General features: G+C 38.9%; 2 non-coding genes across 2 annotated transcripts; one reads left to right on the top strand and one right to left on the bottom strand.

The window, feature by feature from the left end:
* Positions 1-1,504: 1,504 nt before the first annotated feature.
* LOC148567944 (small nucleolar RNA R71) lies at positions 1,505-1,612 on the top strand. The gene has a single exon (XR_015882014.1). It is a non-coding gene; the product is annotated as a small nucleolar RNA R71 (small nucleolar RNA).
* A 4,870-nt stretch (positions 1,613-6,482) lies between these two features.
* LOC148567943 (small nucleolar RNA R71) lies at positions 6,483-6,590 on the bottom strand. Its single transcript, XR_015882128.1, has one exon. It is a non-coding gene; the product is annotated as a small nucleolar RNA R71 (small nucleolar RNA).
* Positions 6,591-13,733: the final 7,143 nt, after the last annotated feature.

Below are 13,733 nucleotides of genomic sequence, written 5' to 3'. Positions count from 1 at the left end.
GATGACCTTGAGTTTTAAACACAAGGGAATCCTCATTTAATTGAAGGACTAGTTCACCTCTGTCTACATCAATCACAGCTCTTGCTGTGGCTAGGAAGGGTCTTCCAAGAATAATGAATTCATCCTCATCCTTCCCAGTATCCAGGATTATGAAATCAGCAGGGATGTAAAGGCCTTCAACCTTTACTAATATGTCCTCTACTTGTCCATAAGCCTGTTTTCTGGAACTGTCTGCCATCTCTAATGAGATTCTAGCAGCTTGCACCTCAAAGATTCCCAGTTTCTCCATTACAGAGAGTGGCATGAGGTTTATTCCTGACCCAAGGTCACATAGAGCCTTCTCAAAGGTTATGGTGCCTATGGTACAAGGTATTAGGAACTTTCCAGGATCCTGTTTCTTCTGAGGCAATCTCAGTTGATCCAATGCATTTAGTTCATTGGTGAACAGGGGAGGTTTATCTCCCCAAGTCTCATTACCAAATAAATTGGCATTCAGCTTCATGATTGCACCAAGGAACTTGGCAACTTGCTCTTCAGTAACATCCTCATTCTCTTCAGAAGAGGAATACTCATCAGAGCTCATGAATGGCATAAGGAGGTTCAATAGAATCTCTATGGTGTCTAGATGAGTCTCAGATTCCTTTGGCTCCTCAGAGGGAAACTCTTTATTGATCACTGGATGTCCCAGGAGGTCTTCCTCCTTGGGATTCACGTCTTCCCCTTCCTCCTTGGATTCGGCCATGATGGTTATATCAATGGCCTTGCACTCTCCTTTTGGATTTTCTTCTGTATTGCTTGGGAAAGCACTAGGAGGAGTTTCAGTGATCTTCTTACTCAGCTGACCCACTTGTGCCTCCAAATTTCTAATGGAGGACCTTGTTTCATTCATGAAACTCAGAGTGGCCTTAGATAGATCAAGGACTAGGTTTGCTAAATTAGAGGTATTTTATTCAGAGTTCTCTATCTGTTGCTGAGTGGATGATGGAAAAGGCTTGCTATTGCTAAACCTGTTTCTTCCACCATTATTAAAGCCTTGTTGAGGCTTTTGTTGATCCTTCCATGAGAAATTTGGGTGATTTCTCCATGAGGGGTTATAGGTGTTTCCATAAGGTTCACCCATATAATTTACCTCTGCTATTGCAGGGTTCTCAAGATCATAAGTTTCTTCTTCAGAAGATGCCTCTTGAGTACTGTTGTATGCAGCTTGCATTCCATTCAGACTTTGTGAAATCATATTGACTTGCTGAGTCAATATTTTATTCTGAGCCAATATGGCATTCAGTGTATCAATTTCAAGAACTCCCTTCTTCTGAGGCGTCCCATTACTCACAGGATTCCTCTCAGAAGTGTACATAAACTGGTTGTTAGTAACCATGTCAATGATTTCTTGAGCTTCTGCAGGCGTTTTCTTTAGGTGAATGGATCTACCTGCAGAAGTATCCAGTGACATCTTTGATAACTCAGACAGACCATCATAGAATATATCCAGGATGGCCCATTCTGAAAGCATGTCAGAGGGACACTTTTTGGTCAGTTGCTTGTATCTCTCCCAAGCTTCATAGAGGGATTCACCTTCCTTCTGTCTGAAGGTTTGAACATCTACTCTAAGCTTACTAAGCTTTTGAGGAGGGAAGAACTTGGCTAAGAAAGCTATGACCAGCTTATCCCAAGAGTTCAGGCTATCTTTAGGTTGAGAATCTAACCATATTCTATCTCTGTCTCTCACAGCAAAAGGGAAAAGCATGAGCCTGTAGACTTCAGGATCTACTCCATTAGTCTTAACAGTATCACATATCTACAAGAATTCAGTTAAGAACTGAAAAGGATCTTCAGATGGAAGTCCATGAAACTTGCAGTTTTGTTGCATCAGAGAAACTAATTGAGGCTTAAGCTCAAAATTATTTGCTCCAATGGTAGGGATGGGGATGCTTCTTCCATGTAAATTGGAATTAGGTGCAGTAAAGTCACCAAGCATCCTCTTTGCATTATTATTATATTCGGCTGCCATCTCCACTTCCTGTTCGAAAATTCCTATAAGATTGTCTCTGGATTGTTGTATTTTAGCTTCTTTTAGTTTCCTTTTCAGAGTCCTTTCAGGTTCAGGATCTGCTTCAACAAGAATGTTCTTGTCCTTGCTCCTGCTCATATGACAAAGAAGGGAATAACAAAGAAAATATGGAATCCCTTGTCCTTGCTCCTGCTCATATGACAAAGAAGGGAATAACAAAGAAAATATGGAATCCTCTATGTCACAGTATAGAGATTCCTTTGTGTGAGTAGAAGAAGAAAAGAATGTAATGTAAGGAAAGAGAAGGAAGGAGAATCCAAACACAAGGGTGAGGATAACAGAGATATGAGATGAAGAGAAGTGTTAGTAGATGATGAGCGGATAATTTATACGCTTTTTGACATTGTTTTTAGTATGTTTTTAGTAGGATCTAGTTACTTTTAGGGATGTTTTCATTAGTTTTTATGTTAAATTCACATTTCTAGACTTTACTATGAGTTTGTGTATTTTTCTGTGATTTCAGGTATTTTTTGGCTAAAATTGAGGGACTTGAGCAGAAATCAGATTCAGAGATTGAAGAAGGACTGCTGATGCTGTTGGATTCTGACCTCCCTGCACTCAAAGTGGATTTTCTGGAGCTGCAGAACTCGGATTGGCGCGCTTTCAATTATGTTGGAAATTAGACATCCAGGGCTTTCCAGAAATGTATAATAGTCCATGCTTTGGCCAAGTTTAAAAGACGCAAACTGGCGTTCAACGCCAGCTCTCTGCCCAAATCTGGCGTCCAGCGCCAGAAAAGGATCCAAAACCAGAGTTGAACGCCCAAGCTGGCACAAAAACTGGCGTTCAACTCCAAGAAGGACCTCTACATGTGCAACACTCAAGCTCAGCCCAAGCACACACCAAATGGGGCCCGGAAGTGGATTTATGCATCAATTACTTACTTCTGTAAACCCTAGTGACTAGTTTATTATAAATAGGACCTTTTACTATTGTATTAGACATCTTTGGACGCCTGGTTCTTAGATCAGAGGGGCTGGCCATCTCGGCCATGCCTGGACATTCACTTATGTATTTTCATATGGTAGACTTTCTACACTCCATAGATTAAGGTGTGGAGCTCTGCTGTTCCTCAAAGATTAATGCAAAGTACTACTGTTTTCTATTCAATTCATCTTATTTCGCTTCTAAGATATTCATTCGTACTTCAATCTGAATGTGATGAACGTGACAATCATCATCATTCCCTATGAACGCGTGCCTGACAACCACTCCCGTTCTACCTTCGACTGAATGAGTATCTCTTAGATCTCCTAACAAGAATCTTCGTGGCGTAAGCTAGAATGATGGCGGCATTCAAGAGAATCCGGAAAGTCTAAACCTTGTCTGTGGTATTCCGAGTAGGATTCAATGAATGAATGACTGTGACGAGCTCCAAACTCGCGATTGCGGGGCGTTAGTGACAGACGCAAAAGGATAGTAAATCCTATTCCAGCATGATCGAGAACTGACAGATGAATAGCCGTGCCGTGACAGGGTGCGTTGACCATTTTCACTGAGAGGATAAGATGAAGCCATTGACAAGGGTGATGCCTCCAGACGATTAGCCGTGCCGTGACAGAGCATTGGATCATTTTCCTGAGAGATGACCGAAAGTAGCCATTGACAGTGGTGATGTATCACATAAAGCCAGCCATGGAAAGGAGTAAGACTGACTGGATGAAGATAGTAGGAAAGCAGAGGTTCAGAGGAACGAAAAGCATCTCCATTCACTTATCTGAAATTCTCACCAATGATTTACATAAGTACCTCTATCCTTTATTATTTATCTTTTAATTATCTAATCCAATCACATTTAACCCTACCTGACTGAGATTTGCAAGGTGACCATAGCTTGCTTTATACCAACAATCTCCGTGGGATTTGACCCTTACTCACGTAAGGTATTACTTGGACGACCCAGTGCATTTGCTGGTTAGTTACACGGAGTTGTGAACCATGGTCTTGGCATCATGTTTTTGGCGCCATTACCAGGGAAAGAAAGAGCGATGAATTTTACATAATTAAAGTGTAATCACGATTCCGCGTACCAAGTTTTTGGCGCCGTTGCCGGGGATTGTTCGAGTATGGACAACTGACGGTTCATCTTGTTGCTCAGATTAGGTAATTTTCTCTTTGTTTTATTTTCAAAAATTTTCCAAAAATCTTTCAAAAATTTTTCTTCTGTTTTCGAAAAAAAAAATTTTAAAAATGTTTTCAAAAAAATAAAATTATTCTATGGCTTCAAAATTTTTAAGAATGAATTCTAGTGTTTCATGAAGCATGGCTGGCTGTAAAGCCATGTCCAATACGACTGTAGGGCATGTTAGGCTTGTCATGTCTGAGTTACATACTAAAGCTTGGTTGGCTATTAAGCCATGCCTGACCCTTTGATTGGAGCTTTAGAGCATAAGATTCCTGGGATTCATATTAAAAATTTTGAATCCTTATTTTTCTTTTTTTCAAAATGATTTTCGAAAAATATAAAATAAAAATTCGAAAAAAAAATTCGAAAATCATAAAAACCAAAAATATTTTTGTGTTTCTTATTTGAGTCATGTGTCATGTTATAAGTTTGGTGTCAATTGCATATTCATCTTGCATTTTTCGAAAAATCATGCATTCATAGTGTTCTTCATGATCTTCAAGTTGTTCTTGGTCAGTCTTCTTGTTTGATCTTGATGTTTTCTTGTTTTGTGTCTTTTCTTGTTTTACATGTGCATTTTTCGTTTATTAGAGTCTAAACATGAAAGATTTCTAAGTTTGGTGTCTTGCGTGTTTTCTTTGCATTAAAAAATTTTTCAAAAAATATGTTCTTGATGTTCATCATGATATTCACGGTGTTCTTGGTGTTCATCTTGACATTCATAGCATTCTTGCATACATTCATAGTTTTGATCCATAACTTTCATGCATTGCATCATTTTTCTTGTTTTTCTCTCTCATCATAAAAATTCAAAAAAAAAATATATATCTTTCCCTTTTTTCTCTCATAATTTCGAAAATTAGATTTGACTTTTTCAAAAATTTTTAAAATCTAGTTATTTTTATGAGTCAAATCAAATTTTCAATTTAAAAATCTTATCTTTTTCAAAATCTTTTTCAAAAATCAAATCTTTTTCAAATTTCTTAGTTATTTTCGAAAATTCTAAAAATATTTTTCAAAAATCTTTTTCTTATTTTTATACCAAATTTTCGAAAATAACAATAGCAACTAATGTCTTGATTCAAAAATTTCAAGTTTGTTACTTGCTTGTTAAGAAAGATCCAAACTTTAAGTTCTAGAATCATATCTTGTGATTTCTTGTGAATCAAGTCATTAATTGTGATTTTAAAAATTCAAATCTTTTTCAAAAACAAATTTCTATCATATCTTTTCAAAAATATCTTCTTATCTTATCTTTTTCAAAATTTGATTTCAAAATATCTTCTCTAACTTCCCAACTTCTTATCTTTTTAAATTTGTTTCAACTAACTAACTAACTTTTTGTTTGTTTCTTAAATTTTTCAAAACTACCTAACTAACTCTCTCTCTCTCTAATTTTCGAAAATATCTTCCCTCTTTTTCAAAAATTTCTTTTTTATTAACTAATTATTTTTATTTTTGATTTTAAAAATTTTTCAAAAAAAATACTAACCTTTTTCAAAAACTATTTTCGAAAATCACTAACTCTTTTTCAAAAATTATTTTCGAAAATTCACTTCCCCCTCTCATCTTATTCTATTTGTTTATTGATATACTAACATCTTTCCTTCAACTCTCCAAAAATCCGAACCCCCTTTCTCTCTGAGTTCAGATTTTCTTCCCTTTTTTTCTTCTACTAACACAAGGATCCCTATACTGTGGTATAAAGGATCCATATTAATATTACTATTTTTTCTGTGCCTTCTTTTTTGTCATATGAGCAGGAGCAAGGACAAGAATATTCTTGTTAAAGCAGATCCAGAACCTGAAAGGACTCTGAAGAAAAAATTAAGAGAAGCTAAAATACAACAATCCAGAGATAACCTTTCAGAAATTTTCGAACAGGAAGAGGAGATGGCAGCCGAAAATAATAATAATGTAAGGAAGATGCTTGGTGACTTTACTGCACCTAATTCCAATTTACATGGAAGAAGCATCTCCATTCCTGCCATTGGAGCAAACAACTTTGAGCTGAAACCTTAATTAGTTTCTCTGATGCAGCAGAACTGCAAGTTTCATGGACTTCCATCTGAAGATCCTTTTCAGTTCTTAACTGAATTCTTGCAGATATGTGATACTGTTAAGACTAATGGAGTAGATCCTGAAGTCTACAGGCTCATGCTTTTCCCTTTTGCTGTAAGAGACAGAGCTAGAATCTGGTTGGGCTCTCAACCTAAAGATAGCCTGAACTCTTGGGATAAGCTGGTCACAACTTTCTTAGCCAAGTACTTTCCTCCTCAAAAGCTGAGCAAGCTTAGAGCTGATGTTCAAACCTTCAGACAAAAAGAAGGTGAATCCCTCTATGAAGCTTGGGAAAGATACAAACAGTTGACCAAAAAGTGTCCTTCTGACATGCTTTCAGAATGGACCATCCTGGATATATTCTATGATGGTTTATCTGAGCTATCAAAGATGTCACTGGACACTTCTGCAGGTGGATCCATTCACCTAAAGAAAACGCCTGCAGAAGCTCAAGAACTCATTGACATGGTTGCTAATAACCAGTTCATGTACACTTCTGAAAGGAATCCTGTGAGTAATGGGACGCCTATGAAGAAGGGAGTTCTTGAAGTTGATACTCTGAATGCCATATTGGCTCAGAATAAAATATTGACTCAGCAAGTCAATATGATCTCTCAGAGTCTGCATGGAATGCAAGCTGCATCCAACAGTACTCAAGAGGCTTCTTATGCAGAAGAAGCTTATGATCCTGAGAACCCTGCAATAGCAGAGGTAAATTACTTAGGTGAACCTTATGGAAACACCTATAACTCATCATGGAGAAATCATCCAAATTTCTCATGGAAGGATCAAAAGCCTCAACAAGGCTTTAATAATGGTGGAAGAAACAGGTTTAGCAATAGCAAGCCTTTTCCATCATCCACTCAGCAACAGACAGAGAACTTTGAACAAAATACTTCTAATTTAGCAAATTTAGTCTCTGATCTATCTAAGGCCACTGTAAGTTTTATGAATGAAACAAGGTCTTCCATTAGAAATCTGGAAGCACAAGTGGGCCAGCTGAGTAAAAAGATCACTGAAATCCCTCCTAGTACTCTCGCAAGCAATACAGAAGAGAATCCAAAAGGAGAGTGCAAGGTCATTGACATAAGCACCATGGCCGAACCCAAAGAGGGAGAGGAAGACGCAAATCCCAAGGAGCAAGACCTCCTGGGACGTCCAGTGATCAATAAGGAGCTTCCCTCTGAGGAACCAAAGGACTCTGAGGCTCATCTAGAGACCATAGAGATTCTATTGAACCTCCTTATGCCCTTCATGAGCTCTGACGAGTATTCCTCTTCTGAAGAGAATGAGGATGTTACTGAAGAGCAAACTGCCAAGTTTCTTGGTGCAATCATGAAGCTGAATGCCAAATTATTTGGCATTGATACTTGGGAAGTTGAACCTCCCTTGTTCATCAATGAACTAAGTGATCTGGATCAACTGACTTTGCCTCAGAAGAGACAGGATCCTGGAAAGTTCATAATACCCTGTACCATAGGCACCATGATCTTTAAGGCTTTATGTGACCTTGGTTCAGGAATAAACCTCATGCCCCTCTCTGTAATAGAGAAACTGAGAATCTATGGGGTGCAAGCTGCTAAAATCTCATTAGAGATGGCAGACAGTTCAAGAAAATAGGCTTATGGACAAGTAGAGGACGTGTTAGTAAAGGTTGAAGGCCTTTACATCCCTACTGATTTCATAGTCCTGGATACTGGAAAGGAAGAGGATGAATCCATCATCCTAGGAAGACCTTTCCTGGCCACAGCAAGAGCTGTGATTGATGTTGACAGAGGAGAAATAGTCCTTCAATGGAACGAGGACTCCCTTGTGTTTAAAACTCAAGGATCTCCCTCTGCAACCCTGGAGAGGAAGCATGAAAAGCTTCTCTCAAAGCAGAGTCAACCAGAGCCCCCACAATCAAACTCTAAGTTTAGTGTTGGGAGGCCACAACCAAACTCTAAGTTTGGTGTTGAACTCCCATATCCAAACTCTATGTTTGGTGTTGGAGAGTTTCAACAATGCTCTGCACATCTGTGAGGCTCCATGAGAGCCCACTGTCAAGCTATTGACATTAAAGAAGCGCTTGTTGGGAGGCAACCCAATTTTTAATTATTTAACTATATTTTTTAGTTATATGTCTTTGTAGGTTCATGATCATGTGGAGTCACAAAATAAATATAAAAATTGAAAACGGAATCAAAAATAGCAGAAGAAAAATCACACCCTGGAGGAGCATCTGTCTGGCGTTCAGCGCCAGAACAGAGCATGGTTCTGGCACTGAACGCCCAAAATGGGCAGCTTCTGGGCGCTGAACGCCAGAACAGGCATGGTTCTGGCGTTCAACGCTAGGAATGGCACACAAATGGGTGCTGAACACCCAAAATGGCCAGCAGCTTGGCGCTGAGCGCCCAGAGTTGGGTGCAAAGGCATTTTTACATGCCTAATAGGTGCAGGGATGTAAATCCTTGAACACCTCAGGATCTGTGGACCCCACAGGATCCACTCAGGATCTGTGGACCCCACAAGATCCACTCAGTATCTGTGGACCCCACAGGATCCCTACCTACCTCCACTCACTTCTTCTCACCACTTTCTTTCACACAACCCCATAAACACTCTTCCCAAAAAACCCTTCACCAATCACCTCAAACTCTCTTCCCCATCACCTCTTCACCACTCACATCCATCCACTCTTCCCCATAAACCTACCTCATAAACCCCACCTTCCTTCAAAATTCAAAACCAATTTCCCACCCAAACCCACCCATATGGCCGAAACCTTTCCCCCTCCCTTCCCTATATAAAGCCCTTCACTCTTCTTCAAATTCACACAACACAACCCCTCTATACCCTTCTTGGCCGAACCATATCACCTTCTCCCTCTCCTCCATTTCTTCTTCTTCTTCATCTATTCTTTCTTCTCTTGCTCGAGGGCGAGCAAAATTCTAAGTTTGGTGTGGTAAAAGCATAAGCTTTTTGTTTTTCCATTACCATTGATGGTACCTAAGACCGGAGAATCCTCTAGAAAGGGGAAAGGGAAGACAAAAGCTTTCACATCCGAGTCATGGGAGATGGAAAGGTTCATCTCCAAAGCCCATCAAGACCACTTCTATGATGTTGTGGCCAAGAAGAAGGTGATCCCTGAGGTCCCTTTCAAACTCAAAAGAAATGAGTATCCGGAGATCCGACATGAAATTCAAAGAAGAGGTTGGGAAGTTCTAACAAATCCCATCCAACAAGTCGGCATCCTAATGGTTCAAGAGTTCTATGCTAATGCATGGATCACCAAGAACCATGATCAAAGTAAGAACCCGGATCCAAAGAACTATGTTACAATGGTTCGGGGGAAATACTTAGATTTTAGTCCGGAGAATGTGAGGTTGGCGTTTAACTTGCCCATGATGCAAGGAGATGAACGCCCCTACACTAGAAGGGTCAACTTTAATCAAAGGTTGGACCAAGTCCTTATGGACATATGCGTGGAAGGAGCTCAATAGAAGATTGACTCCAAAGGCAAGCCGGTTCAACTAAGAAGATTGGACCTCAAGCCTATAGCAAGAGGATGGTTGGAGTTCATTCAATGCTCAATCATTCCCACTAGCAACCGATCTGAAGTTACTATAGACCGGGCCATCATGATCCACAGCATCATGATTGGAGAAGAGGTGGAAGTTCATGAGATTATACCTCAAGAACTCTACAAGGTGGCTGACAAGTCTTCCACTATGGCAAGGTTAGCCTTTCCTCACCTCATTTGCCACCTATGCAGTTCAGCTGGGATTGACATAGAGGGAGATATCCTCATTAAAGAGGACAAGCCCATCACTAAGAAAAATATGGAGCAAGCAAGAGAGCCCATTCATGGAGCTCAAGAGGCGTATGAAGCTCATCACCATGAGATCCCGGAAATGTCTCAAATGCACTTTCCTCCACAAAACTATTGGGAGCAAATCAACACCTCCCTAGGAGAATTGAGTTCCAATATGGGACAACTGAGGGTGGAACATCAAGAGCACTCCATCATGCTTCATGAAATAAGAGAAGATCAAAAAGCAATGAGGGAGGAGCAACAAAGACAAGGAAGAGACATAGAAGAGCTCAAGGACATCATTGGTTCCTCAAGAAGGAAACGCCACCATCACTAAGGTGGATTCATTCCTTGTTCTTATTTCTTCTGTTTTTCGTTTTCTATGTTATGTGCTTATCTATGTTTGTGTCTTCATTACATGATCATTAGTAGTTAGTAACTTTGGCTTAAAGATATGAATGTCCTATGAATCCATCACCTCTCTTAAATGAAAAATATTTTAATTCAAAAGAACAAGAAGTACATGAGTTTCGAATTTATCCTTGAACTTAGTTTAATTATATTGATGTGGTGACAATGCTTCTTGTTTTCTGAATGAATGCTTGAACAGTGCATATGTCTTTTGAAGTTGTTGTTCATGAATGTTAAATATGTTGGCTCTTGAAAGAATGATGACAAGGAGACATGTTATTTGATAATCTGAAAAATCATAAAAATGATTTTTGAAGCATGAAAAAGTAGCAAAGAACAAAGCTTGCAGAAAAAAAAAATATAGGCGAAAAAAAATAGAAAGAAAAAAAAAGAAAAAGCAAGCAGGAAAAGCCAAAAGCTCTTAAAACCAAGAGGCAAGAGCAAAAAGCCAATAGCCCTTAAAACCAAAAAGAAAGGGTAATAAAAAGGATCCCAAGGCTTTGAGCATCAGTGGATAGGAGGGCCTAAAGGAATAAAATCCTGGTCTAAGCGGCTAAACCAAGTTGTCCCTAACCATGTGCTTGTGGCGTGTAGGTGTCAAGTGAAAACTTGAGACTGAGCGGTTAAAGTCAAGGTCCAAAGCAAAAAAAGAGTGTGCTTAAGAACCCTGGACACCTCTAATTGGGGACTTTAGCAAAGCTGAGTCACAATCTGAAAAGGTTCACCCAATTATGTGTCTGTGGCATTTATGTATCCGGTGGTAATACTGGAAAACAAAGTGCTTAGGGCCACGGCCAAGACTCATAAAGAAGCTGTGTTCAAGAATCATCATACTGAACTAGAAGAGTCAATAACAATATTCGAAATCTGAAGTTCCTATAGATGCCAATCATTCTAAACTTCAATGGATAAAGTGAGATGCCAAAACTATTCAAAAGGCAAAAAGCTATAAGTCCCGCTCATATGATTGAAGCTATGTTTCATTGATAGTTTGGAATTTATAGTATATTCTCTTCTTTTTATCCTATTTGATTTTCAGTTGCTTGGGGTCAAGCAACTATTTAAGTTTGGTGTTGTGATGAGCGGATAATTTATACGCTTTTTGACATTGTTTTTAGTATGTTTTTAGTAGGATCTAGTTACTTTTAGGGATGTTTTCATTAGTTTTTATGTTAAATTCACATTTCTGGACTTTACTATGAGTTTGTATGTTTTTCTGTGATTTCAGGTATTTTCTGGCTGAAATTGAGGGACTTGAGCAGAAATCAGATTCAGAGGTTGAAGAAGGACTGCTGATGCTGTTGGATTCTGACCTCCCTGCACTCAAAGTGGATTTTCTGGAACTGAAGAACTCGAAATGTCGCGCTTCCAATTGCGTTGGAAATTAGACATCCAGGGCTTTCCAGCAATGTATAATAGTCCATACTTTGGCCAAGTTTAGACGACGAAAACTGGCGTTCAACGCCAGCTCTCTGCCCAAATCTGGCGTCCAGCGCCAGAAAAGGATCCAAAACCAGAGCTGAACGACCAAACTTGCACAAAAACTGGCGTTCAACTCCAAGAAGGACCTCTACACGTGCAACACTCAAGCTCAGCCCAAGCACACACCAAATGGGCCCCGGAAGTGGATTTATGCATCAATTACATACTTCTGTAAACCCTAGTGACTAGTTTATTATAAATAGGACCTTTTACTATTGTATTAGACATCTTTGGACGCCTGGTTCTTAGATCAGAGGGGCTGGCCATCTCGGCCATGCCTGGATATTCACTTATGTATTTTCATACGGTAGAGTTTCTACACTCCATAGATTAAGGTGTGGAGCTCTGCTGTTCCTCAAAGATTAATGCAAAGTACTACTATTTTCTATTCAATTCATCTTATTTCGCTTCTAAGATATTCATTCGTACTTCAATCTGAATGTGATGAACGTGACAATCATCATCATTCCCTATGAACGCGTGCCTGACAACCACTCCCGTTCTACCTTCGACTGAATGAGTATCTCTTAGATCTCCTAACCAGAATCTTCGTGGCGTAAGCTAGAATGATGGCAGCATTCAAGAGAATCCGGAAAGTCTAAACCTTGTCTGTGGTATTCCGAGTAGGATTCAATGAATGAATGACTGTGACGAGCTCCAAACTCGCGATTGCGGGGCGTTAGTGACAGACGCAAAAGGATAGTAAATCCTATTCCAGCATGATCGAGAACTGACAGATGAATAGCCGTGCCGTGACAGGGTGCGTTGACCATTTTCACTGAGAGGATAAGATGAAGCCATTGACAAGGGTGATGCCTCCAGACGATTAGCCGTGCCGTGACAGGGCATTGGATCATTTTCCTGAGAGATGACCGAAAGTAGCCATTGACAGTGGTGATGTATCACATAAAGCCAGCCATGGAAAGGAGTAAGACTGACTGGATGAAGATAGCAGGAAAGCAGAGGTTCAGAGGAACGAAAAGCATCTCCATTTGCTTATCTGAAATTCTCACCAATGATTTACATAAGTACCTCTATCCTTTATTATTTATCTTTTAATTATCTAATCCAATCACATTTAACCCTACCTGACTGAGATTAGCAAGGTGACCATAGCTTGCTTCATACCAACAATCTCCGTGGGATTCGACCCTTACTCACGTGGTTAGTTACACGGAGTTGTGAACCATGGTCTTGGCATCATATTTTTGGCGCCATTACCAGGGAAAGAAAGAGCGATGAATTTTACATAATTAAAGTGTAATCACGATTCCGCGTACCAGTAGATGAATAAATAAATAGAAGGAGATGAGGGAGAGGGAATTTCGAAAACTAATTTTTGAAAAGAGGTTGATGATTTTCGAAAATTGAAGGAGAATTAAAATTAAAATTAAAATTTAAACAATTAATTAACTAAAAAGAATTTTTGAAAAAGGGGGAGGTATTTTCGAAAATTAGAGAGGGATAGTTAGTTAGGTAGTTTTGAAAGAGATAAGAAACAAACAAAAAGTTAATTAGTTAGTTGAAACAAATTTTGAAAATCAATTTTTAACAGATAAGAAGGTAAGAAGTTAGAAAAGATATTTGAAAAAGATATGATATGAAAAGGTATGATTAAAAAGATATGATTTTGAAAAAGATAAGATAAAAAGATATTTTTGAAAAGATATGATTGAAATTAGTTTTGAAAAAGATTTGATTTTTAAAATCACAATTAATGACTTGATTCACAAGAAATCACAAGATATGATTCTAGAACTTAAAGTTTGAATCTTTCTTAACAAGTAAGTAAC

The sequence above is a fragment of the Arachis ipaensis genome, chromosome B4, assembly GCF_059453495.1.
Source record: "Arachis ipaensis isolate K30076 ecotype BB chromosome B4, ASM5945349v1, whole genome shotgun sequence".
Lineage (NCBI taxonomy): Eukaryota > Viridiplantae > Streptophyta > Magnoliopsida > Fabales > Fabaceae > Arachis > Arachis ipaensis.
The sequence above is the reverse complement of the archived record's forward strand: the minus strand, read 5'-3'. Positions and strand labels throughout refer to the sequence as shown.